At 44.0% G+C, this 27,110-nt stretch overlaps 1 protein-coding gene across 19 annotated transcripts in view; it reads right to left on the bottom strand.

Moving 5' to 3' along the window:
* Positions 1 to 27,110, bottom strand: part of Sirt2 (Sirtuin 2) — a 438,023-nt gene that overhangs the window by 185,669 nt on the left and 225,244 nt on the right. The window lies entirely within an intron of this gene.

Here is a 27,110-nt window from a genome sequence, read left to right as displayed (position 1 = left end):
CATGCGCACTCGCTCGAACGTACGTGGGTGTAATGAATTCAGCAGACGAAAGTTGGCCTCTACCGGAAGTGAGCCATCTTTTTGAAAGCTGGAAACCAAGTTTTTTTTTCATATTTCAGTTTGTTTACTTAACTACAACAACTGTTATACACAGTGCCAACAGGAACTAGTGCATCTGATCCAAAGAGCCCTCTCAATTTACGTCAGCTATTGGCCAATAATATTTTGCAGCATCTGATGATGGAAATGTGGTATAAGATGACAGACGCCCACCTACCGATGAGAGTAAAAACTGTTAGAAAAGAAGGCACCTGACAAAAGAGAAACTTCGCACTCCACTTGTAGCTTTTTAGTGGCATGCAAGGCTGTAATATCTGGTTCAGCAGTTCACAGCAGTGTCTGCTTTCCGCAGAATGTGCTTTTCTATTGTTAGCCTGAGGGATGCTTCATGACTCTTTTAAGAGAAAAGGACGCAGATGGCTCACAAACACAACAATCCTTATTTTTATTTTTTTTATATAAACGTTCTCCAAGCGATAGACGTGCAGATGATGTTGCACTTCTTCCAAGAACTTGCGTGTCTGTAAACCACGATTTACACCCTCATGCTGCAGATTGGGCAGCAAAATGTGTACCTTATCCCCCTTTTTCTTCATTTTTTGCACGTGCTCCCTTAGGTGGTCATTTAGGCATCTTTTGGTTTGCCAGACATACATTTTTTACATGATAAAGGAATGAAGTATACAACATTTCGTGGAGCACTTAACAAAGACCTTCTGATATTTTTCTGGTAAACACATCTTTTGCCAGTGCAGATGTGCGAGAACAATTTCGCGAGTTTTCCAGGCGCCGAAAAGACCAGCTGTACACAGCGACCTTCTTAAGGTTGTATGAGAGCTTATGCAAATACAGTATCACTTGACAATATGAACCCAATGAATCACAAGCGGCTCCATCCATTTGTGCTCCACATTTCAGCTTTGCTTCTGCTATGTGAATTGGCAGCCATGTGTATGACCAATGAAGGGACGCTCACCGCCAACAGTCAGCTAATCAGATCATTAAAACTAGTGCACATGAGGTGTGAACACGATCTTGACAACGAAGATTCTAGGCAAAGTGAAGCAATCACTCCCCTAGCAATCTTTGAGTGTGCAAAAATGGAAGAAGGAGTGAATATTAAAATTCGGCTACAGAAAAGACATCACTTTATTATAATTCTTTTAATACCAGCATTCATTGTGATTAAGGCTACAAAAAAGACGTCACATTGACATTCTAATGAAACTACGACATTTGCCAATTGAATTGCCTGTTTACAGATGACAAGTGCAATTTAAGGAGAAATATGGGTAAAAAAACGCGTGCTTTCTTAAAAATTATGCTTTTTTTTCACTTGTTTTGATAAAATTAGTATCTCTGCAGTTTTAAAAAAAATTAAAATATCTATGTCGAGACTAAAGTGTAAATGCTTTAAATTTGCATCTAAAGAGTGCAAGGTGGCCTTTAAAAGGCACCGTGCCACTGATAACGCACCGCCGCTCACCATTGTCAATCGCATGAGCTGAAGAGCCAGGCCTCGATGATGATGTTTGATGTTTTATGGCGCAAGGGCCATTTCACGGCCAAAGAGCGCCAGTTCATCTTACTAAAAACATGGACAATGATTGTGATAAGCGGCTGTATAAGGGCCATAAAATTCCTCGCTGTAAGGCGGATAAAAACATACAAGTAATAAAATCATGACCATGTCGTGAAAGGTGTGTGCGGTGTGAATAGATGACAAAAGCTGGTGATAATAAAAGACGATGGTGGATATGTATGGCATTAGCACAAGTGCCTCACTCGTTCATACCCTTGCGTCCAAGGGCCGTGAGGCAAGTGCTTTCTTGTGTAACCACCGCAGCAAAAACCTCTCTGGAGAGGTCATGCTACGGGATGCCCGGGTATATGATGTGAAAACTATGAATTTCTTTAAAAAACGCTAACAATGATTTGTGACTAAAAAGCGGTTCCCTACCGACGAACATTGCAGGCTGTAAAGGTATATGTTGTCGGTAGGGTAATAAAAAGTGTTGTTTTCTTACAGTGTCCAATTGTTTGCACTCAATTAAAATGTGAAGGACTGTCAATACTTCACCACATCTGTCACACAATGGTGGATCGCCACCGGACAAAAGGTGTGTGTGTGTCGTGTATGTGTGTCCTATCCTGAGTCTCGTTAGTATTATCTCTGTATGACGCGATTTCGATACAGGCAGCCAATGACCAAGGTGTGGCTTAATAACGTGTAGTTTGTTTTGTGTGTGTGTATCCCACTTGCTCTGCCAGTATACTCTGAGGTTTCGTTTGAGAGACGGCTTAAGATCAACGGCCGGGATTGATATGGGTGTAGGGGCAGTGCTTTTGTGGACGGATGCAGCGATCTGATCCGCCCTCACGTTGCCTTGAATCTCACGGTGCCCTGGCACCCAGCACACTACAACATGTTGTTTGAGTGTGTATAGTGTGCATAAAATGGAGTAAAGTGAGACAAGGACTGGGTTTTTGTGTTTTTTAAGAGTGTGCAGAGCCGTTACTACACTGAGGGAGTCTGTATAAATTACTGCTTTTTGTATTTGTAATTGCTTGATGTGTTTAGCCGCCACAAGTATCGCGTAGGCTTCCGCTGTGAAGATACTTGTGCCTGGATGTAGAGGGCCAGCATCCGAAAAGGATGGGCCGACAGCAGCGTAGGACACAGAGGAGTTAGACTTGGAGGCATCTGTAAAGAACTCAGGACGTGTGTATTTGTGTTGAAGTTCCAGGAAGTATGTTCGGATATGGGCAATAGGCGCATGTTTTGTAACTTCAAGAAAGGACACATCACAGTCTATAGTCTGCCATTGCCACGGTGGCAGATATGCTACAGGAGCCATTAAACTATGTTCAAGTGAGACTCCAGTTTCCTCAGCTAGACTTTTCAGGCGAACTGAGAAGGGCTGCCTCATCGAAGGCCTGTTTTGAAACAGAATGGAGCTCGACAAATCAATAATAGTGGAGTATGAGGGGTGCTTCTTATCTGCTTTCACCTTAAGGAAATAAACAAAGGACATGTAAGTTCTCTGCAGATGAAGCGACCACTCATTCGACTCAACATAAAGGCTTCCTACGGGGCTGGTGCGAAAAGCACCCGTAGAAAGGCGGATGCCCAAATGGTGCACGGGGTCCAGCATCTTCAAAGCACTTTGTGTTGCAGACTGATAAACAATGGCCCCATAATCTAAGCGGGTGCGAATGAGGCTTCGATACAGATTCATGAGACATTGCCTGTCACTACCCCACGTAGTACGTGACAACACTTTTAAAACATTCATGGCTTTTAAACATTTTGTTTTTAGATACTTGATGTGCGGTACGAAGGTCAACTTGTTGTCCAAGATTAATCCTAAGAATTTATGCTCCACATTGACAGACAGACGTTGACCGTTCAATTCAATGTCAGGTTCTGAGTGCATGCCTCTCTTTCGGGAGAACAAGACACACGTGCTCTTTAGTGGGTTCAGTCGGAATCCGTTTTCCTCTGCCCATTTGGAGACCTTGTTTAAACCTAACTGAACCTGTCGCTCACACATTACCAGGTTGCAAGATCTAAAGCCAAGCTGGACGTCGTCGACATATGTACAATAAAACATATTGCGAGGGATGGACAAGTGCAAGGAATTCATCTTGATGAGAAAAAGTGTGCAGCTAAGTACACCACCTTGTGGCACGCCTGTTTTCTGGACGAATGTTTAGGAAAGAGCCGTGCCCACTCGGACACGGAATGTCCGGTTTGACAGGTAACTTTTGATTATGTGAAACATTCTTCCGCGCACGCCAAGGTGGGAAAGGTCTCTTAGAATTCCAAAACGCCATGTTGTATCATAAGCCTTTTCGATATCGAGGAACACAGAGAGAAAATATTGTTTATGGACGAAGGCGTCTCTGATCTGTGCCTCGATACGAACAAGGTGGTCTGTGGTGGATCTACCTTCTCGAAACCCGCACTGAAATGGGTCGAGCAAATTATTTGTTTCAAGGAAATGTACAAGTCGGCAGTTTATCATTTTTTCGAAGACTTTGCACAAGCAGCTTGTAAGTGCTATAGGCCTATAACTCGAGGGTAAAGAAGGGTCTTTGCCCTCTTTCAAAATGGGAATAATAATAGCCTCTTTCCAGGAGGTAGGGATAGCGCCAGAAAACCAGATAGCATTGTACAAACAAAGTAAGGTTTTTCGTGTTTCGATTGGTAAGTTTTTTAACATTTCATACACCACACGGTCAGAACCTGGGGCAGAAGTACTGCAGGAGTTTAGAGACATTTGCAGCTCAGCTAGACTGAAAGCTTGGTTATATGCCTCGGATCTAGTGCATTTGTGTTCAAGTTTCTGCTTTTCTATTCTTGTTCTGTATTTTTGGAAAGTGTCAGTATAATGGGATGAGCTGGACACCTGTTCGAAGTGTGCACCGAGGAAGTTTGCCTGATCTTCCAAGGTATCACCCCGAGTGTCCACGAGTGGAAGTGTGTGTACTTGTTTTCCTGCTATCCTACCGACCATGTTCCAGACTTTAGCCTCCTGTGTATATGAATTGATCCCTGACAAAAACTTCTGCCAGCTTTCTCTTCTGGCCTGCCGACGCGTTCTCCTGCCTTGAGATTTTATTTTCTTGAAGGTGTCAAGATTTTCGGCTGTCGGTGAGTTCCGAAGCAGCCTCCAAGCTCTGTTTTGCTGTTTGCGCGCGTTTCGGCATTCAGAGTTCCACCATGGCACACGCCGTTTTCCTGGGTGCCCATTTGTTTGTGGGATGCATTTTGTTGCAGCATCAATCAAAAAAGCTGTGAAGTATTGGACAGCAACATCAATGCTTAAAGTACATATGTCATTCCAATCTATCCGAGCGATGGTATGAAACCGTTCCCAGTCGGCTCTGTTTATGAGCCATTTGGGAACACGGGGTGTACACTCAGTTGCTGTAGTTGTGCTCAAAACTACGGGAAAGTGGTCACTTCCGTACAGATTACTGACGACTTTCCACTGGAGTAGAGGCACAAGAGATGGAGACACTATGCTTAGGTCTATGGAGGAGTAGGTGTTATGTGCGAGATTATAATAGGTTAGTTCTTTTCTATTTAGGAGACATGCGTTCGACGATAGAAGGAATTGTTCAATCAGTCGACCTCGCACGTCGCAACGAGAGTCTCCCCATAGCCTGCTATGCGCATTGAAGTCACCAAGGAGAACATAAGGCTCCGGAAGTTCATCAATTAAAGAGTGTAAATCACGTTTTTGCAGCTGATAGCTAGGAGGGATGTAAATAGTGCAGATTGTGATTAGTTTATCAAAAAGAACCGCTCGAACAGCCACTGCCTCAAGGGATGTTTGGAGTTGTAAGTGTGTGCATGCAATTCCTTGATTCACTATGATGGCAACACCTCCGGATGATGTCATGGCATCATCACGGTCCTTTCGAAAAATAACGTATTTGCGAAGAAAATTTGTGTGTTTTGAATTAAGGTGCGTTTTTTGTACACACAGCACTTTTGGTGAGTGTTCGTGTAGGAGTTCTTGGATGTCGTCAAGGTTTCTGAGAAGGCCCCTGACGTTCCATTGTATAATTAGAGTGTTCATGGTGAATGTAAAATAATGCTGTGTGTACGAAAAGCGAGTGGCTGTTTAGACGGGGAGTTTGAGTTCACTTAACAGGGCCGTCACCAGGCCCTGTTATTTGCTTCTTTGTTTTCTTGGCGCGCTCCAAGGAGCCACGCCGCTCTTTCGGAACCAAGGGTGCCGACGTATCCATTGCCTCCTCGGAGGCACTGGATGCCCGCACGTGCGGGCTGTTAGTTTGGATTTTGGGCCTCGCCTGGTGAGGGGAGGCCTTGAGACCCGAAGACTCTGGAGTCTCCGGTCTCTGTTTGGGAGTAGGCGGTGTAGCCTGGGCTACAGCCGCCTTGGGGGCAGGTGCCACAGCCGACGGCTCGCTCTGCGCAGGCCGAAGGGGTGGCGAGGGCTGGTGCGGCGTTGCCCCCTGACGTGCCGCATCAGCATATGTTGCGCCGTAAAATGGCGACACTCTTCGTCTTGCTTCTTTGAATGTGATGTTTTCTTTGACTTTAAGAGTGACTATTTCTTTTTCTTTCTTCCAGTTAGGACACGAACGCGAATACGCGGCGTGTTCCCCGTCACAATTCATGCAGTGAGGCGTAGTAACACAGTTATCAGATGGGTGGCCGTGGCTACCACATCTTGCACAAGTTTCCTGACCCCGGCAGTTCTGCGAGCCATGACCAAATCGACATTTATAACACCGTCTTGGATTGGGAATGTAGGGACGGACAGAGAGTTTGATGTATCCTGTGTCTATAGATGAAGGCAGTGTGCTAGATGCGAAGGTGAGTATTAAATGTTTGGTAGGTATTTCTTTGTTGTCTCGTCTGATGACGATTCGTTTCACATCTGTGACATTTTGCTCTTTTCACCCTTCAAGCAGTTCCTGTTCAGACATTTCAAGAAGGTCTGCTTCTGAAACAACTCCGCGTGAGGTGTTCATTGATCTATGAGGTGAAATAGATACTGGGATATTACCAAATGCTACGAGACTGCCTAGTTTTTCATAGTGGTGTTTTTCAGGCAGCTCAAGGAGAAGGTCTCCGCTAGCCATCTTTGTAACCTTGTATCCTGGGCCAAAGACCTCTGTCGGGGATTTAGCAACAAGAAATGGAGATATTACTCTGGCTTGTTTTGTTGGGTTTTCGCTGTGCACAGCATGGAATTTGGGAAAGCATTGTCTGGGTTGGCTGAAAATTGATATGTCATCGGTGCGTCCCCTCTTAGGCGGGAGACGATCTAGGAGACGGGGAAATGCAGGTGTTCCCATAGTAGTGTACTTTTTGTTCGGCAGCAATGGCGACCACCCACCATGGAGTCCAACCAGGGGACGCTGAAGCACTTAATAGCATAAGGCTGCAGACGCCAGCCGTACATTGCCACTATAACCAAATATAACTACTCAAGGTTGAGTAATTACACAAGGTTAACCCTTGCCGCCATGAAAAATCGGAAGTAAATGGAAGAGAGAAGAAGACAGGACAGATTTAAAGACGAGAAAAGACTAAGATGTAGGAAGAGAGAGATAGGAAAAGGCGACTGCCGATTTCCCCTGGGTGGGTCAGCCCAGGGGTGCCGTCTACGTGAAGCCGGGGCCAAAGAGGTGTGTTGCCTCTGCCGGGGGGCCTCCAACGTCCAATCACCCAGCTTTGGCTCAACCCCCAGGATCCCCTTTTCCCCGGACACGGCAAAGCCACGCACGGCTAGGCGTGGGAGGGAGCCGAAACTCCCCCGTTAGCTCGGGTCCGTGGTGTCGCTACACACCAAACGCCTACTTGCGCAGGCGCCCCTGCGGGGGAAGAGCCAGGCCTCACTCTTCAAATAATGACGGTTTACGGCGCTGCTGCAGTGCAAGAAATAATTAAAAAAGAACAAGCTTTTGCCCAGTTTTTGAAGTGCCAAGACTGGCTATTAAATCACATCGTACGAATTGGGGACCAACATTGGTTGCTGCGCGCCTAGCTGTATGTGCTCTGAAGCCTACTTGCAGGGTCCGTGTCTCATCGGGCAGCACCGCTGAACAAAGCTTTTCTCGTGTGTTTTTCTTGATTATGGATGAAGAAAGCCATAGTTTGCGCGATAGCTATGCTGTCAATGTGAAAGCTGTTGTGGCGGTGTGATCTGTAGGAATAGGCTATGAGCAGCTGGTCTGACTTGCAGCAATTCTTGGCTTGCAAAAGCCCATGCATCATAAGTAATTCACAATCATGAGCCGGAAAGTCCGTGATGCGGCAGTGAATGCCATCTGCGCAAATCTTGGGAGGTTGAGGGAGCTCACAGAGAGGAATGTTGGTGGGGACGCCATTGCTGTGATTTACAAAGGTACATGGCACAAACGTGGCCATAGTAGCCCCGGAACTGTTGTATTCTTAGATATTAGACTCTGTTTACATTTCAAAGGCCTGTCAAACTTCTCCCTAGCTTGCAACCGGCACAAGGATTAGCCATATGTAGCAGAAGAAATTTGGTAAGCATTTCATGACCCCGTCTGTGAGGAGTCAGCTCGGAAAAGCCATGAAGGACAGACTTATGGTGCTGGTGCATTTTATTGGCAGGGGCCACTGCAAGAAGGATTCTTTTTTTTTTGTGTGTGCAAGTTTTATCGTATTTAATAACATCTTTCATAAATAAACATTCATTTTTTAACTTTAAAACTGGTTTTTCTCAAAACACAGATTTTGACATTTTTTTATATGACTCTCCTTTTTCATGTACTTCTGGTGCTCGGATCTGCTTGAAATTTCGCCCAAAATTTTTCCAACATATGATAAATGCAATTAGCTTGCATAAATTTCAATATTTTTATAATACAGTTGCAAATGAACACTTTACGAAAATGGCTTCTTTGTAGGCTTGTTTTCCAACCCAAAACTCTCGTTCACAGGCTGCTTTTCTCACTCATTGTGCTTTTACCTCTCCTAATTTTAGTGAGGGCATACAACAAAACATTTTTTCCCCCCAACAACTACTATGGGGTCATCCCGCTTTGTACGTACCCTCAGGCACTTGTCATTTGTGAAGAAAGGGGGAAAGGCAAAAACACAATGTGCAAAAAAAAGCAGTCTGTGAATGAAAGTTGTTGGTTGGAATACAACTTTGAATGTAAGCTGCCTTGCAGTTTTTCTGCAAAGTGTCCATTCCATGTAAACATTTACTAGGGTAGGAGAAATATGGACTTTTTCACGTGTATTATATAATTTGTATGCACATCCCAAATAGTTTTCTGCATTCTACACTTTATTTGAAACATAAACTATCAATGGTAAAAAATTATGAAAGTGTAGTGATGCAAAAGGGGGGGGGAGGCTTAAGTTTCCCATTTTGTCATGCTGCAGAACTAAAAGTATGCAACTTAAAAAAAAAAACTAATTATATGTTTGAAACGTACATAAAAATTTCTATAAACAGCTGAAGTTTCATTGCTCTGGAGTGAATATTAAAGAAAAAGTGTCTTTGAGTAGCATCTCCCCTTGAAGAAAGAGGTTGGTCTTGCAGTTAAACTTCTTAGTATAATGTAAATCGAGACAAAGAGCCATTTAGTATAGTCCGTTTCTGCCAAATGCAGCGTGCTTGCAAATTTGATAGACAGAAAGTTAACTGCCCTACATTTCATTTATCGAAAATTGAAACATGCTTTCTGGTTTTTACGGGAAGATGCTATTGAAAAAAACGTTGTGCTCATCTGAAGCCTAGGGCGATGAAATTTTTGCAGTATATCTAGGCTTCTATGCTGATTTCAAATATGTAATTTAGTTGTATAGTAAGTTAAACAGTTTTCGTTTAATGCAATGACAATGCAGTCGACAGTTCAATGCAGCAAAACAATTTTCCTGCAAATACCACCCAAAAGAAAAACTTGGCATATTCTCTTACATCCTTAACGACACCACAGTAAAGGAAGTTGACCAGTACACAACTATAGGCATCACATTTATTAACAGACTTACTTGGTCAAATCATATATCTCTTACAAGCTCTGCAGCCTTGTGAAAATTGTGGTTTTTGAAAAGAGAGCTTAAAAAAGCTCCAGCAAAATACAGAACATTTAGCATATAACACAATTTTACGTTTAGAACTTGAATATACGCTGCTTGTATGGAATCCTCCCACCAAAAAAGACATTAGGGATTCGGAGCGTGAGCACAGAAGGCTTTTAGATTTGTTTCGGGAAAATACAAAAGAGAGCATTCCTCGTCCCTGCTAATGCTTACCAATAAAATAAGTTCACTAGAACATCACTGTAAACTTGGTCGTCTACAGTTCCTACACAACATCATAAAAGGGGAAATTGGCCTTCACTGGCCTCGTTTTTTAGTACGCTTAAAAACGTGGTCGACTAGACACAGACACAGCTTTTCTCTTATGCCAACATTTGCCAAAACTAAATCTTGCACGAACAATTTTTTCCGGCGCACCATAACAGAGTCAAACTCTATACCTGTTTACATCATGCAATTGAGGAACTTTACAAAAGAAATAGAAAACCATTTCTTTTAAAATTGGGTATAAATATGAGCAGGGATCACACTTTTATTGCAATCTGTCATGAATCCCATGCTGTGTGAAATGCCCTGTTATTGTCTTAAGAGTGTTTTTCATAGTTATATCACTTGTGTAAATTGTTGTGTGCAGCTGGTGTTTCGCTCTTTGATGGCTTACAATATTTGGCTTTTTTTTTTTTCTTGCATCATTAGTCTTTTGTGAATGCTTTGTCATTGTATTAACAGCTAAACTCCGCTACAATAAAACTGAAGGGGTGCGGGAAAAATTTCGTTGAAGCCAAAATTTCGTTGTGATAAAATCGAAAAAGTATAGCCGATCTGAACTAGCAAAATGAAGGAACGTTTATTCTCCAAACTCAAAAAGTGTCCTCTGCTTTTTATTCTATAACAGCAACGTCATGACGTGATTCTCGCTCATGCGTAGTGAGGCCGTGGTGAAAAGCACGCTGACATAGTGACTATAACCGCTTTCGTGAACGAACTAAACAGTAGCATTAACATGTTAACGCCAGCAGCTGTCCGCCATCAAAACACCGAGATGGCAGCAGGGTATCGTGAAGTGGTGACTTTTGCCTCATTTTACGCCATTCTTATCATCCATCTCTCGCGGCTAGCTGATTTTGTTGATAATGCGGATGAACAGCTGCTCTGATTAGTTACCACACTTGCCAAGCGCGAACAAAATGATAAGCATTGGAATCAGAAAAGGTATTGTTCCGCAGATGCACCCAGCAGCTGCGTGGAGAAAGCCGTGAACTAAGCAACTGAGCTTCAGCTTCGGATCGTCTGTGGCTATACAGTGAACCCAATTTTTAACATTTTGATGCATTTTCAGAAACTAAAAATACGTCGACGAAGTTTAAAATATGCGTTGGCACCACCAGAAACCACCGCTGTTCAGCAAACATGGGCGCCGCCATTCCTCGATAGGGATGGCGGCGCTTAGGCTTGCTTAACAGTGGTGGTTTCTGATGGTGTCAACGCCCGTTTTGGACTTCGTCGACATATCTTCAGGTTCTGAAAATGCATAAAAATGTTAAATATTTGGTTTACTGTATAGCAATAAATATCTGAGCCTGGAATCGCACTGTGAAATTTCATTGAAGCGGATAGCAGAAGAAAAAGTGTTCACTGTGGTGACAGTATTTATGCATTGACTCCTATGGACTGCTGACAGGGAATCGTGAATTTTTCGTTGTAGTGGGAATTTCGTTAAAGCGGCGTTTGTTGTAGCCGGGTTCAACTGTATTGTGAATGCCCCTTCTGCATGGGCCAGCATATTGGCCTGCGGTATCGATAAATACAAATAAAAAATAAAGTTTGTCTGGTCACGTAATAAAGTTTGTCTGGTCAGGTATCATGCTTCGTGTAGATGCGGTCACTGACCAAGTCAAGGTAAAAAACAGACGTTTCGGAATGAGTTTCTTGTGCACACTAAGTGGGCAAGATTCGTATTGTCAGTTTTTATGTTGAAATGTGGTATAATGAACAGGTGTAGCTGGCAGGAAGGTTTCCATCTGTCCTTCTTATAGTGCATGTCCCCAGCCATCTGAATAAAAGCCGATTCCAAAAGCAGTCTTGTGGTCAAATTTTTTTCCTTGGCTATGATAGCGTCATGATCAAAGATAACAGACTGGATTCCTAGAGAACACAAGCGGCTGAGGGGTGCAATTAGGAAATTTGTGGGTATAAAGTGGCAGCAGCAAGCAAGAGACCGAGTTGACTGGCGAAACATGGGAGAGGCCTTTTTCTTGCAGTGGGCATAGTCAGGCTGATGATGATGATGACGAACAGCGACGTTTTCCCTATTGATAAAATGACCACGATATTCGGCATGCTCGACCAAGGCTTTTGACACCTTCTTGTTGTTGCTCACATCCCTTTGGTGTTCCTTTAATATAGTGACGAGGTTGTCAGTTTCACCGATGTAGCTACACTCTGTGCATGGCACCTTATAGACAACACCACGGTATCTGTCGAAGTGATACTTCGCGTTCACAAGCTGATTCTTAAGCGTGTTTGGTAACATGTGCGCAATACATCACAGCAAATATACCTAATTTTTATTCCACTGTCCAGTTTTTCAAAAACGTTATATGATGTGCGACAAGTGTTTATGAATACAGACTTCTAATATTAATTTCGTTTCGGCTCCGAGCATATCAAATCCTCCTTAAAACAAACTTCAAAGTTTGAATGTATTTTGCCCTCAATACTTCAAAGTTTGAATGTATTTTGCCCTCAGAGTTTCAATAAACAGTGTATTATACCACTGTACATCTTAACCATGTTTATATTAGTGATTTTTTTAGTGTTTTAACTACCCCTAATTTTGATGTATAGCAAAGCATTTTGACATTTACTGCCACTAAATGCATCAGATTTCTATTTTTATAAATATCGTGTGTTTGTAAATATTATTCAATATGCCCCAACTTTTTCAGTTCCATTGAATTTATTTTTTTGCTTTCTCTGAATATATACTGAAAACGTTTTCATGTTACTGCTGCCATGTGAAGGCCTTCAGGCACATTCAAGCTGCATGATGCAGCTTTTTACCTGACAGACCCCCAACAATTTCGTTGAAAAATAAAAAGCTTTCTGATTTCTAGAAAAGTTATGGCTTGGTGCTTCGCTGACCCCAGGATGCCTTCAAAATGACCTGCCCTGGTATAACTTGGCATGGAGGACACAATCTTCAATATTCTTAATAAAATTTTTCGGGTATCCGTTAGTCATCAGTTCTTGATTTACTCTCCTCATTGAATCATCATTTGTGCAAATGCATGTTGCCCACGTCACCATAGAAGAAAAAACAGTTTGCTAGTGGCAGGCTGGGTGGCACTAATTGAAATTCAGGTAGCGTCCGTAAGAGGGCACGAGGCACTGGAATATGGCAGTGGTATGCGAGGACGCAACAGTACACATATGCGATACATTCATGTGCGGGATTGATCGTAGCAAAGCCTGAGGCATTTGACCTGAGCTGTGGTCCAAAACCTCCAGAAGATGAGATGGCATTGCCCTGAGGAGCGCCGAATGAGGAAGACAGCGTCGCTCTCATGATGAAGGCTTGATTAAACCGGATCTGAAGGTAGCGGCGTTAGGGCCCGGAAGTCAGTCGTTGATCATGGTAGTCACCGAGAGACGCTCTCTGGACCTGCGGTACCTTGCAACCACAGTTCCTAGGACACCTGCTCCATTCCAGCGTCTGGCACGCACCTCGCACCCTTTTACTCATTACAGCTCCAGTACGCGTTGCTTTTCTGTGCACAGTCAACAAAAGGCTAGTTGTGGTAAGGCTCACCTGGGCATCGAGGAAAGGAAGCCTTCTGTCACACTCATACTTTGTAGCAAATTGTATGGTGGGTTCTATAGAGTTGGGAAGACGCAGGAGTCATGGGGCATCATTGGTCTCTACAAAGCAGAAGCAGTCGTCAACGTAGCAGATGAACATCTTCGGCATGAGAATAAAGTCACCAAGCGCCTTCAGTTCAGTGACCTCCGTGACCAACTTTGCCGTAGTCTCGAAACGTCTTGTGCTTTTTCACCTTGACTTGGTCAGGGACGGCATCTACATCTTCACTATCACAATGTGTACACCAAGGAGGTTCTATACTGTCTTCTGTAGTGGCGGTTGTGTCCCCATAAGTGATTCAGGTCGCCGCCATATTGGTAAAGACTGGGAAGCAGATGGCAAACTGCGCACTCATACTTTGTAGCAAATTGTATGGTGGGTTCTATAGAGTTGAGAAGACGCAGGAGCCATGTGGCATTATTCGTCTCTACAAAGCAGAAGCAGTCGTCATCGTAGCAGATGAATATCTTGGGCTTGGGAATAAAGTCAGCAAGTGCCTTCAGTTCAATGACCTCCGTGACCAACTTTGCCGTAGTCCCGAAACGTCTTGTGCTTTTTCACCTTGACTTGGTCAGAGAAGGCATCTACATCTTCACTATCACAATGTGTACACCAAGGAGGTTCTATACTGTCTTCTGTAGTGGAGGTTGTGCCCCCATAAGTGATGCAGGTTGCCGCCATATTGGTAAAGACTGGGAAGCAGATGGCAAACTGCGCTTCATCGCCCTACTTTTGCAGTAGTACCCTTTCGAGACTTGCGGTCTATGACTGCACGTATCGAACATTGGCACGAGTGACCGTCTCAAATGCCCTTTAAATTCTGAGGCTTCTGGTGTTGTCTTAGAAGACAAGACTGACAGTGTACATGCAATATTTTTTTGGTGAGTCATTATCGAATTTTGTGAATGTTTAACGAGGAATTCGCAAACATAGAGTCCATGCCGAGACTATCAGTGTTACAGGTTTCCGAAAGACATTGCGCTGAGTTCTGCCTGAGAACGTCCTGTTAGAAGAAATGGTTAGAGGGCTAAGGACAACGACCACCTCTGTTCCATTCACTTTGAAGAATGCTGCTTCGACAGAACGGGGTAGAAAACCAGACTACGGCCTGGCAGTGTGTACTTTCGATTTTTCCTGCTTTCCCAGCGTATCTGCAAAAACCTGTTAGTTTCTACCTCCTTGACGTAGCTTCAACAATAGAATGTAGTCACGAAAATAAGAAATTGAGGCAAAAACAAGATGAGACGCCTTTGAAATTCGGCCTATCTTGCCGAAGAAACCTAAACCGAAACTCCGATCGACGAGGCTGCCAGAAAGAGTGAGTGGCATTATATCAAACATAGGACTACCTCATTTGGAGGCTCTGAAGGCTGCACTTGCCGTGACAGCACACGTCGCCCATGTGAATTGATGATATCATATTATGCAAAACTAACACCACTGCAATCATTCTTAGAAGTGGTTTTTAAGGGGTACGCCTCCTGGAATTTCAGTTCCACGCGACATCGGGGTTTGGGTTTTTGGGTTTAGCCTGTAAATTGCTTAGAGTTCGATAACTCTGGGAAAATTACTGGTGACTTCCCAGCTTACTGAACTGCTTGTCTTCTCCAACTCAGACTAATTTTTTTTTCTTCCTTATATATTCTCTGGTAATCTGCCGACACATGCAAAAAAAAGCATATAAATAAAGGAGGTGAGCAAATGTCGCATTTTCCTTGATACTGAGGATTTCCAGGCACATTTCTTGAAACACTCAATATATAAGCTCGCTTACAACAACCCTGAGCCTGACGCAGTATCCGTTCGATGTATCCCGAAGTTCGTAGTAAATGAAACACAGCTTTTAAAAAAGTTGTGAGTGAGAACACAAACTTTTTTTTCTAAAAAAAAAGTTCGTGATGCACGTGTTTAGAAGGGCAGAAGCGATAAGGGCGGTCTCGGGTTTATTTCACACATTAGCGTGTTCGTTCGCTGAGGCCCATGACATAAGCTGCATGAGGCGCTTGCTCCAAAGTTTTGTCCTTCTCGGAATCTGATTTCTCCAAATCCCTCTTGCCGTGTACTTTCAATCAATCAGTTTATCATCATGTCATAAAAGAATGTTACAGGGAGTAAAATATACAGACGAGGGTCCCAAAGTACACGACTGCAAAGGGACCCTACGGGACTTCATTCACAATGCCTTAATCTGTGCACAGTCCCCCAGTGTTGGCATAATGAAACCGTAGCAGCAAATGTTCCACCCACTCTCTCATGTCAGAGTCGACGGCGCACTTCCACAAATCACCGCTGGAGTGATCCTGTTTGAAAGCTTTAGGCTTGGCATCGGGCTCGAGGTCGACGAAGTCGGCACGTGAAAATAGTTTTGCGAAAATGCACACGAAAATAGTTTCGCGTGCATGTAGCCGTTTCCACGGCCCACGAAATATTCAGTATCTCCACAGCTCAATACCGAAACCCCCGAAGAGGCAAGTTGGCTGCCACGTGGTAGAGATATGAGCAAGCGCTCTGCAATGCGACACCGAACATTCGGATTACACCCAAACCAAGCGGTCACACTTTCGACGTTTTGTTGAGCGGCAGAAAAAAGAGTCCAAGTCCTCCCGTCTGCCATCCCGACCACACACAAACACCAAGAGCGAGCAAGACACGCACACGCGACACACATTCCAGAACGCGTGGAACAGTTCTGGGCCCGTTTGTGTGGTGTTTTCTTCGAGACATTGCAGGTCTGTGTGTGCCTAAAAACTTGTACTTGGTTACTCTTGATGTCTCTTCATTGTATACAGATATTCCTCACGATGACGGCATAGCTGCATCACAAAACATGTACACAAACCATAGACAATCTAACACCCCAAATTTCTTTGCCATCGCAACTTTGACGAGGATGGTCCTCGAATTAAATTCATTCGAGTTTAACCAAGAGTAATTTCGACAAATCAGCGGGACCGCTATGGGCACTAAAATGGCACCATATTATGCCAACAGATTTATGGGAAAGCTAGAATCGAAATTTCTCACACAAAGTTCCTTGAAACCAATGTTATACAGAAGGTACATAGACGACATCTTTCGTATTTGAACCCACAGCGAGGACGAACTTCTCAGCTTTATCGACACTTGCAATGCTGTACATCCGAACATACACTTCACACACACATACTCGCAAGTAACCGTAAATTTTCTTGATGTCACCATAACGATAGAAGAGGACAAGCTCTCTACAACTCTATATAGCAAACCAACGGATCGACAACAATACCTCCTTTACCAAAGCGATCACCCGCGCCACTGTAAAAACAGTATTCCATACAGCCAGGCTCACCGGTTGAAGCGAATCTGTTCAAAAGACGCTGATTTTGACACGAGCTCACAGAAACTAAAACTTATGCTCGAGAAACAAAAATGCCCTCCACATGTAATTGATGATGCTGTTCAAAATGCGAGAAAACTGAAGCGTGATGACTTATGAAGCAACCACCGCAAGAAGACCCACAACGAACAAACGTCTGCTTGACTAATAGCACAAACTTCCCCAATGTAAACAAAATGCTTAAACGACATTACAGCATTCTGGAACAAAGTGAACGTCTGAAATGCGCATTCCCATTCGCTCCAGGCGTTGTTTACCGACAACCATGAAACCTCAAAGACACACTTGTCCACTATCAAATCAATACATCACTCCCCAATAATTCATGCCGGCCCTGTTTAAAGTCACGATGTTTTGTATGTAAGGCGATGCGAGAAACACACAAAGCAACCAGAACACAATTCAAGTTTTCGACTAACATACGAGAAAACCTAACATGCGATTCCTCTAATGTGGTATACCTATTCGAATGCAACACGTGTAGTATGCAGAACATCGGACAAAGAGCAACACCATTTAGGATTCGCTTCAATAATCACAGAGCCCATGCGAAGTAAGCCCCTAGTCTACCTCTATCAAAACATCTCAATGTTTTTGACCATGCATTCGACAAACTATCAGTAATGCTCTTAGAGACGGGATTTAAATCATACCGAGAACGTGAACAACGAGAGTCATACCTTATCCACCGATTTAACACCCTCGATAGAGGAATAAATGAGAATCCTGGTACACTTGCAGCAATTAAAGCATTAGAAAACACTAAGGGCAATAATGAAAATAGTAATTGAGTTCACATGAACTGGGCATGACATGCCCAACAGCAATCCTGTGCCCCTACTGCACGCGTAATCCAGAAGCGGGTAAGGAATTCGCATTGTGTCTGCTTACCAGCCTCTGCGGCAATATGCGGCACCCATCTTTCTACGACGAAATGTCCACGAGACGCTGAGTAGTTAAAGGCTTAAACTTCTTAAAAACGCTCTTTTTGCCCCACACCAAACCGCCTAAGCCAAGACGCGCCGTCTGGTTGGGAAGAATGCGTTAGTGAAAAGAAGCATACACAGACTGCAGACATCAGAAAGGTGAAAAGGAGAAAAGGTAGAGAAATGGAAGGGGAAGTGGAAGGAAGAGTGGAAGGGGGCGCCCGGGGGGGAGTCCACCTTATACTCTTTTTCTCTTTTCTTTTCTTTTCTTCTTTTTTTTCTCTTTTTCCCTCTTTCTCTCTCCCTCCTCTGATTTGAGATTGTATAAAGCTGAGCACCATCAAACTGTACCTTCAATCCTGATGAAGGCCAGACTCTAGGCCGAAACGTCGAAATAAACCACGTTGTGATTGCTCACGGAGGACCTACTTGACTATATGCAACGCTACGGCCACTCAACCACCATGCCTGCCTATATATATATATATATATATATATATATATATATATATATATATATATATATATATATATATATATATATATATATATATATATATATATATATACATACATTACATAGACCTAACAGACAATAATGCAAGGAAAGTATAGGGGAAGTTATTAATTGTAATGCAAAGATGAAGAATGAAAAAGGGATGAAAAAATAACTTTTCATGGGAAGGAACCGAACCTGCTACCTTCGAATAATGCGTTCAATGCTCTACCAACTGAGCTACCACGGTGGCTATCCCCACATCCACTTTATTGGATATGCACGTGCATTAAATGTGAGAGCGTCTGTCAGCGCCACCTGTTGCCGTCGCGGCGATTGTGGGACACTCATTTTTGCCTGTGGGCGCCACGTAGCACGTGATCTTATTACGAGCTAGCAGCTGACCAATTATTCCTCGCATAATACCACCTGAAGGCACAAAGTCTGCCAGAAGGAGACCTTCGACGCCCCGCCGCGGTGGTCTAGTGGCTAAGGTACTCGGCTACTGACCCGCAGGTCGCGGGATCGAATCCCGGCTGTCGCGGCTGCATTTCCGACGGAGGCAGAAATGTTGTAGGCCTGTGTACTCAGATTTGGGTGCACGTTAAAGAACCCCAGATGGTCAAAATTTCCGGAGCCCTCCACTACGGCGTCTCTCATAATCATATGGTGGTTTTGGGACGTTAAACCCCACAAATCAATCAATCATCAAATCAATCAGGAGACCTTTGCCATGAATGAAGAAAATGAGGACAAACTTAAGGGCTCGTTTTCGTTGTTACGAACAACATTAACGAGAACTGACCGACAATTACGACAGGTAAAGTAAAAAGGATATTATTAGAAGTAATTGTAATACACAAATGTGAAGGAAAAAGTGCAGGAAGAGATAACTTGTCGTGGACAGGAACCGAGCCTGCAACCTTAAAAGAACGTGCATACATACCAAATAATGTGAATATGGGGATAGCTGCCGTGGTAGCTCGGTTGGTAGAGCATTGAACGCGTTATTCGAAGGTTGCAGGTTCGGTTCCTGTCCAGGGCAAGTCATCGTTTCATCCCCTTTTTTTCTTAACATTTACATTACAATAAATGTCTAACAATATCCCCCATAATTTCTTTGGCATAGTTGTCTATGAGTTCTCATTATTGTTGTTTCTAACAAAAACAAATCAGCCATTAAGTTCACCTTTCTTTCTTTCGTTCATAGCGAGGGTCTCATTTTGGCAGACTTAGAGCCTTCAGGTGGTATACGAGGGATAAATGATCAGCTGCCAGCTCGTAATAAGATCACATACTACACGATGCCAATAGGCATAAAATGAGTGTCCCTCACTCCTTGTAATGGCAACAGGCAGCACTAACTGACGCTGCCATGTTCAATGCACATACATATCCAATAAATTCGGCAGATCCCACGTACCGGGGAATCGATGTTATGCGAAGCATGCGGAGGAAAGGTGACCGTGTTGCGATTTTTTTTATTGAGGGACACGTCATGAAATGATGCTAAATCTATGTACAAATGTTGCATGCACAGACATATGATGAAGAATTGCAGATGTTTATATAACCAGTTGTTAGCACTTGTGCAAGGATGCCAACAGGGACATGCATATTAGCAACACCACAAGCTGATATAAAGCGTTGATGCTCATGAGGATGCTGGCCCTGGACACTGCTACATAAAGCAACTTCAGCCCATGGCACCTAACCACGATTGACATTAACCTGATATGACGGTTGTATCAAAAGAGTACATGCGTAATGTTTATAAAATTGGGTAGGTAGCACTGCAGTCACTACGTATTGATGTTTCACAAAGATTAGCATCTATTTGAAAAGTAGTTCCGAGACCTGGCGTAGCTCTGTGGTAAAATGGTTGAATTCCACACAGAATGTTCGGGTTCGATTCTTGCTGGGACCCTGAAATTTATTATTTGCATTCGTTGGGGCGGTCAACGCTGCCTATGTCAGGTTTTTCTTAACACTGACATTTATTCTATGCCTTTGTTGGGTTGAGGCTACTCATGTCGGGTATTGCTTAATGCTCACGTGTTAAAATTGCCCCTGTGCGTTCTCGTCGTTCCTGAGTAGATACTAAGTGTCAATCACCCGTGGCACAAACCCTCACACCAGCGGCACATACCCACCTGTGCATATGTACCCTTGTCTGGCAGTGTTTGACGACGTACGTGACGGGATTGTGACATTACTCATGCCTTGACTGGCGTGACACGCTGGTCCGCCCAACCATCTTATCCTCTCATGCTGATTTTGGTTCACGCCAAGTTAAGGGAGTGACCTCGAGAGCATGCATACGTAAGCAGCTAGATGAATAGATAAATAGATACACTCAAAGTCGCCGAAGTTCGCTAAGAAATGCTTCATAATTAAAAGTGGATGCAGGGATAGCCGCCATGGTAGCTTAGTTGGTAGAACATTGAACGCTTCATTCCAAGGTCTCAGGTCAGGTCCTTGCCCACAGCAAGTTATCTTTTTATGTACTTTTCTTTCTTCACATTTACATTACAATTGCTTCTAATAATATTGCTTATACTTTTCTTGGCGCGTCGTCTGCTACAATACCTCCAGTTCGAAGCATATCCTTTCGCCGCTTCAAGGTGCCCGCTGTGCAGTGTAGCAGGGAATGAAACACATGCTATTCCATGACGTGTTCGTTGCCGCTTTATCAGTGATTGTGTTATAGAATTATTTTGTGAATGAATACATGATATTTTGTGCATTTCAGAATATGAAGCGACAAGTGGGAATGGGGGAACACCCCAGACAACACCCGATGTCCTGAGGTCGTCCTCATATGGTACAATCGTCCTCGCACAGTTCTCACTGACCTTAGTACTTACTGAGGACGACACAAGCTGGTTTGACATGGAAACGTCTTTTCGGGTGCTTTCTGAGGACAACAATTGGTCCGAAAAAGGTCCTGTCAAGGATCTTTTGGGGATGACAAAAGCATTGCACTGAGCACTTAGATATAATTCCTCAAGACCTTTGCGCACCAAGTAGATGCATTTCATAATTGAAAACTTTCTCCACATGTCCTTTTCATACAGCCATAAATTTATTGTATATTTTTACCTCATTTGTTTCTTTTTTTGGCAGAAAGTTTTCTAATTGGGCATTCCACTTAATTATACACATGTAATTAATTGGCTTTGGTATCGAACCTGGTATTGCGAAATGCCCATTTGAAACAGTGTGTTCTTAAATGTCAGAGCTTTAAATTAGTCATTATGCGCCTCTGTAGCACATAACAAACTAGCACCTGGCAACCGTTGTACATGCGGCACCATTCTGGATAGTCAACTAGCCAAGCCATTCCAAGCCAACTGACTGTCAAAATGGGGTCTGTCAGGGAAAGTGCTGTGTACTAGTGAAGGTTCGTGTCCTTTGTTGTTTGTGTGCATGGTTAAAAGTGAGATATGTGTGAGAGTACGTCGCAGCTGACGACGGGAGGTAAATTGCCGTGTTGATGGGTGCGCTGGGCTGCTCAACGTTCACACTGATCATGGCTGTACTTTCACCAGCCGACCGTGGCGAGGTATGGTTCGAAGCAGCCTGGAATACAAGGCAATCGCGATCAATTGTGCTTTGAAGCAGCCTGGTCCCAACGTGAAAGGATCGACTTCTGCATCTGGCTTGACTTGCCCGTCCTCAGGCAAGTCGTCAAAGCCCATGTCGAGTGTACTGGAAGGCTGTCATAGCAGAGCCTCTAACACTAGTGAGTGCATTGGGCACGATACACGTAGTGATGAGGACACGGCGTCAAACTTTTGAGGAAGATTACAAATGTGGTTGATTGAGCTGTGTTGACTGCCTTGATACTACTTTTCTTTTTTCAGACCATACATGGACTCGAATGCCTGACGAAGCTGTCAGTTGTGATTAATTACTGTTAAATTAATTTCAGTCAACAAGCTTTGTTTGTTTTGTCACCTCTCTGTTGATTGATACAGTATATGTACACGAGACCTCGCAGGTGTTTTTCTTTTGGTGTATAAAAATATAATGAAAACAAGTAAATCCTAAGTAGTATCACTGCCCACAGTACCGAACCAGCCACGCAATCGTTGTTCTGAAAAGATACTGAAAAAGTCCTGAAGTGTTGTTTTGAGGATGCGCTGAGGTTGTTATGTGTATGGACAAGGGGACAGGATTAGTACCATTTTAGTACCATAAGAAGACATTCTGAGGGCATCATTGTCCTCACGAGGCATACTGAGGACGTCCTGAGGTTGGGTTTGCGTTGTCTGGGACGAGAAATGGTGAGATGCAGGTTTCGAGCACACTTATGCTTTGAAAGATGCAGTATTCTTTTGAAGAATGAGCTCGATTAGCTAGTTGTGACTACAAATGGTGGCCATCTCAAAATCACTCACACATATCATCCCATCCTGCGAAATGTCAACATAGGCTCAAAACATTGTACGTGTACTTATGTTGTCTAAGTTTCATTCATCTAAGTGGCATAGCACTCCAACGCATGAAGCATTAATTTGTGACAAAAGACCTCCGTGAGCGCTAAGTGGAACACACAGAAAGCGGCGGCACTGGCAAGAATGCCTGCTATGCGGCATGGCTTCTCGAACCGGAAGTCGATGCAGATGAGCGCCGTAGCTGGCCACAATCCTTTGCATGGCCCGCGCCATGATTTTGCTATTCATATGGCCCGCGGCGGCTTCATTTGCTCTCGGCGGCGGCAACCGCGTGTTTCCGTACCATATTCCAAGAGATGTATAAAAGAAATGCGGCACCACTATTGGCTAAAAGTGGTCACGTGATCGCAACATGCTTTCGATCTTCTTGGTTATTTTTATTTCTTTTTAAGCAAGATGGCGGCGCCCATAAATACGCCTTGTTTTGCAGTGTCCCGTGTGAAGGTGCCGGCACCCCTTTAAAAATGTTTGCGCCTCGTGGCACACGTGTTTTGCACAAAAGCCGTATTTCGAGGTCACAACTATTGAGCGGTAGGTGGCATTGTAATCGCGAGCTTTGATCGCCACCATCATCATCATGATTAGATTGGTAGCGCCGGCGGTGATGCCTGGCGTGAAGCCTTGGTGGCGGTGTGAAAGAGACAAGCTGCTCTTTTTGGCGTTTGGCGCGAAAGGTTGTCTCTCGCGGTGTATCCCCGGTGCACGGCACCGCGGGTCGTCTGCTGGGGGCCCTCGTGGTGAGTCAAGCGTTCGCCGCCTTGTGTATGCTATGTTGTTGAGTGTATGGTGATATTGTGTAAGGTTGTTTAGTGTGTTGAACACAGCTCATGATGTTTAATTATTTGGCTGATCATATCATCGTTCTAAAGGTAGTTAAATGAATGTGTGTTGTTGTAGTTCGTTCCGACTACGTCAACTGTGTCCGTTCACTCCAAGAGCGTAGCGCTTTCTCACAACGAGAGCCCACACTGGCTGGCCAAAGTGGAGCTCTTGAAGCATCGGATGACAGTGGTCACGGTTCGGTACGAGCTTTTGGTTGAGCCGGGGTAGAGTAGGCCTAGGGGGGGACTTCTGTTGCTAGCGTCGACGGCGTGCTTTACTGAGAGCGATGAGAACTAGTTTGGTGGCGTGTTTGAACTTGTCGGCACATTGAGTTTTTTTTTTTCTGCTCATAAGTGTTTTTTTTTCGTGGTTGGTTTTCAAAAACGTTGTTGAGTCGCGACGAGAGCCATGCGGTCGGCATCCTGGGGTGAGCAAAGCTTAGAGCACGTGGATTGTATGCCAAGCCCGAAGCCAGTGAGTACGAAAGCCTCGTAGATGGTCCGAGTTTCTGTCAATAGCTTTTTCTATCTTGTTGAGCGCAGGGAGCCGGGTATCGTTGCTGTCTTGTCTTGTGGCTCGATGCCGGAGCGTCGTGACACCGTACGAGACAGTGGGCGCTGATTGCTCGGTAACTGCTGTGTGTGGCGAGTGAGTATCACCACCTTATAGAGTAGATGTCTCCTTGTGGCTGCTTCTTCTATGCCTAGGATGGGTGCTGGATGGATGCGGGTTGTTGTCAAGCGACTCATTAGGCCTAAGGCTCTGCGCAGCCGTCTGTCCCACGTGGCACAACTAGGTAGATCGTGGCGTTGAAGTGTTTTACTCTGCTTCCCTCACGTTTTTTCATCTTGTAATGCATGAGTTAGAAAAAATGCCTTTGTTTTATTTCATCTGGGCATCTCGGCCGCCGCCGATGTATTTGCTAGCAGTACTGACCATCGTACCACGTGGGCGAAGAGCCCGAAGCTCCCTTTCTTTTGCCCTACTGCATTGTTTTGTCGAGTGGTTTGTAATGTACGCAATGGGAGTGATGTAACCCGCAGCTGGATGTCTTCTGCACATTTGTCTTTGCCGTTGGCCAGGAGTGCAGTTGAGACTTCAGGCGATGGACATGCCTGGGACAAGCTGCCTGCAGTCCAGCGCTCTCAAGAGTGCTGGTTGCAACCAGAAGACGTGTCGGTGCAAGTCACGGTTTTTCGCATCGACGTCAACATTGCCGTTGTGGGATTGGTACTGAGGTGAAGTCGTCGAGCCGAACAGTGCAGCAGTGTCGACCGGCGGCGATGTGTGGTGCACGGACATTTTTTAGGGACATGGGTTGTCATCTTTTGTTAGAGCTTGTGTAGCTCATTTTCTTCATGTTTTGCTTTTTGGAATACGATTTGAATTAAGGTTGGGAAGATGTGAGAGTTCTGACACCCCTATAAAGTTATTTGCACCTCGTGGCATGTGTTTCGTGCAGAAGCCATATTTCGGGGTTTCTACTATTGAGTGGTAGGCGGCGTGTTCGCGAGTGTTGATCGCCACCATCAACATCATGATTAGATTGGTAGTGCCAGTGGTGACGCCTGGCATGAAGTCTTGATGGCGGTGCGAGAAAGAGACAAGCTGCTCTTTTTGGCGCGTGGCATTTGGCGCGAACGGTTGTCTCTCGCAATGTGTCCCCGGTGCACGGCACCCGTCTGCCAGGGGCCCACGTGGTGAGTCAAGCGTTCACCGCCTTGTTTATGTTATGTTGTTGAGTGTATGATAATATTGTGTAAGAATGTTTAGCGTGTGGATCACAATTGATGTTATAATAATTCGGCTGACGATATCGTCATTCTTTAAAATAGTGAAATAAATGTGTGTGTTGCTCGGTTTGGTCCAACTGTTTCAACCCTGTTCGTTCACTCCAAAAGCATGGAGCTCTCTCTACGTTGAAACCCTCCATGTGATGAAGCTTGTTGAAGCTGTACTCCATAGAAATTACGCCGCAACGTGTAGGATTTTCGCTGACAGGGTTGCTGAAATGAGTTGCGTTCTTACGCAGCTGGTGTGCTCCAATTTTTTATTTCTTACGTGTTCGTTTCGGCTACCGGCCGGCGTAAAAAGACGAGACACTTGAACTACTTCGCATGTCAGCTGTTTTAAGGAAAGTGGGTTTTTTCACCTGTGGAATTTGCACTGCGGTCCTCTGTTCTGCAGGTACGCTAAGGCAAGGCGAACTTGTTTCGATGTTAGTTGTTTTGTGACAGGGTGTTAGTTTCTCGCTGCATCGCGTGCTTGCCCAAGCGTCCTTTGTCATCTTATTTTTCTTTCTCTGCCTTCTGCCTTCCAGCTTGCACACTGCTAACGTGCACAGTGCTCATGAAAATAATGTAGTAGAGTGGAGCGGCTGGAGCCTAGGCGTTCACGAGATGCAGTTAAACAACGCTGAAATTCACAGTTGTCCCTCCAGGACTGATGGGCAAATTAACATCCAAAAATGTTTTGGGCTGTTTTGAAAAATTGAAATATGAAGCAGCAAACGGTACATGCCACCTTAATGCATATCTCTGTCATGTTGAATTAGAAAAGCAGTACAAGTAGTAGAGTGCACTGTTGCCCATGCAACCTGAATGCAACCTGAGACACAGTTGTTGGAAGTAATGTACGCATTTTTTATTATTGTCACTGAACATAAATTACACAAATGTGTTGTTGATACAAATATTGACAAATGAACTGCAAAAAATATGCTTTGCATGAAAAAAAGAATTAGCAAGAAGAGTAGTGAAGTAATACAGAGTATGAAAAGACCGACATGTTCACTCATTAAAAAATAAAATGCTCTATATTTCACGCACTTCTGAAAATTAAGTAATTTGTGAGTCACTACCCATGTCTGTCTCCTTTTGTCTATGTCTTTTCTTGCCATTTATCACTCCACTGTGCTTCAAAACCAATTAGTCCCCAAACCTATACAGGTTTACTCGACTGAGACATATTTTGAAAGAAATGACTATGTGAAAGAGTGCCTTGCACAGCTGCCATAAGATTGCACCGGGATGCCATTCCCAAAAAGATATGTAATCCTACTTTTTGCTTAAATAGTGCATTCCCTCGTCCAGTTCATGCAAACGCAAAGTATACCCAATGTAGCTTTTTTTACAGTTTGACCACAGCTTAGTTAGTTTTATATCTTTTTTCTAGTGATTGTTTGCATGATATCACGTTATGCAGCAACCATGAACTTTTCCAAGAAATTATTCCTTGCCTTAGAGGTACCACTATGCTTAGGATACCACTTGGTAAGCACGGACTTGAGCCTGGACATCTGATTTATTTATTCATTCATTTGTTTTTTGTTTTAATTTAGTTATCTCGTATGCACTGCGGGTTTTGGGCAGGAGTGAATTTAAAATGAAGTAAAAATAAATGAAACAACATACGAATACATCTGAGAAATTACTGTATATGGAACTTCATTTCTACTTGTGACAGCACTCGGACTGCACACGGCAAAGTAACTCCATAGCTAGTTAATCAAAAAAACAAAAACTCCCGCCCCCCGCCCTT

This window comes from Rhipicephalus microplus, chromosome 6 (assembly GCF_043290135.1).
Source record: "Rhipicephalus microplus isolate Deutch F79 chromosome 6, USDA_Rmic, whole genome shotgun sequence".
NCBI classification, from domain to species: domain Eukaryota; kingdom Metazoa; phylum Arthropoda; class Arachnida; order Ixodida; family Ixodidae; genus Rhipicephalus; species Rhipicephalus microplus.
The sequence above is the reverse complement of the archived record's forward strand: the minus strand, read 5'-3'. Positions and strand labels throughout refer to the sequence as shown.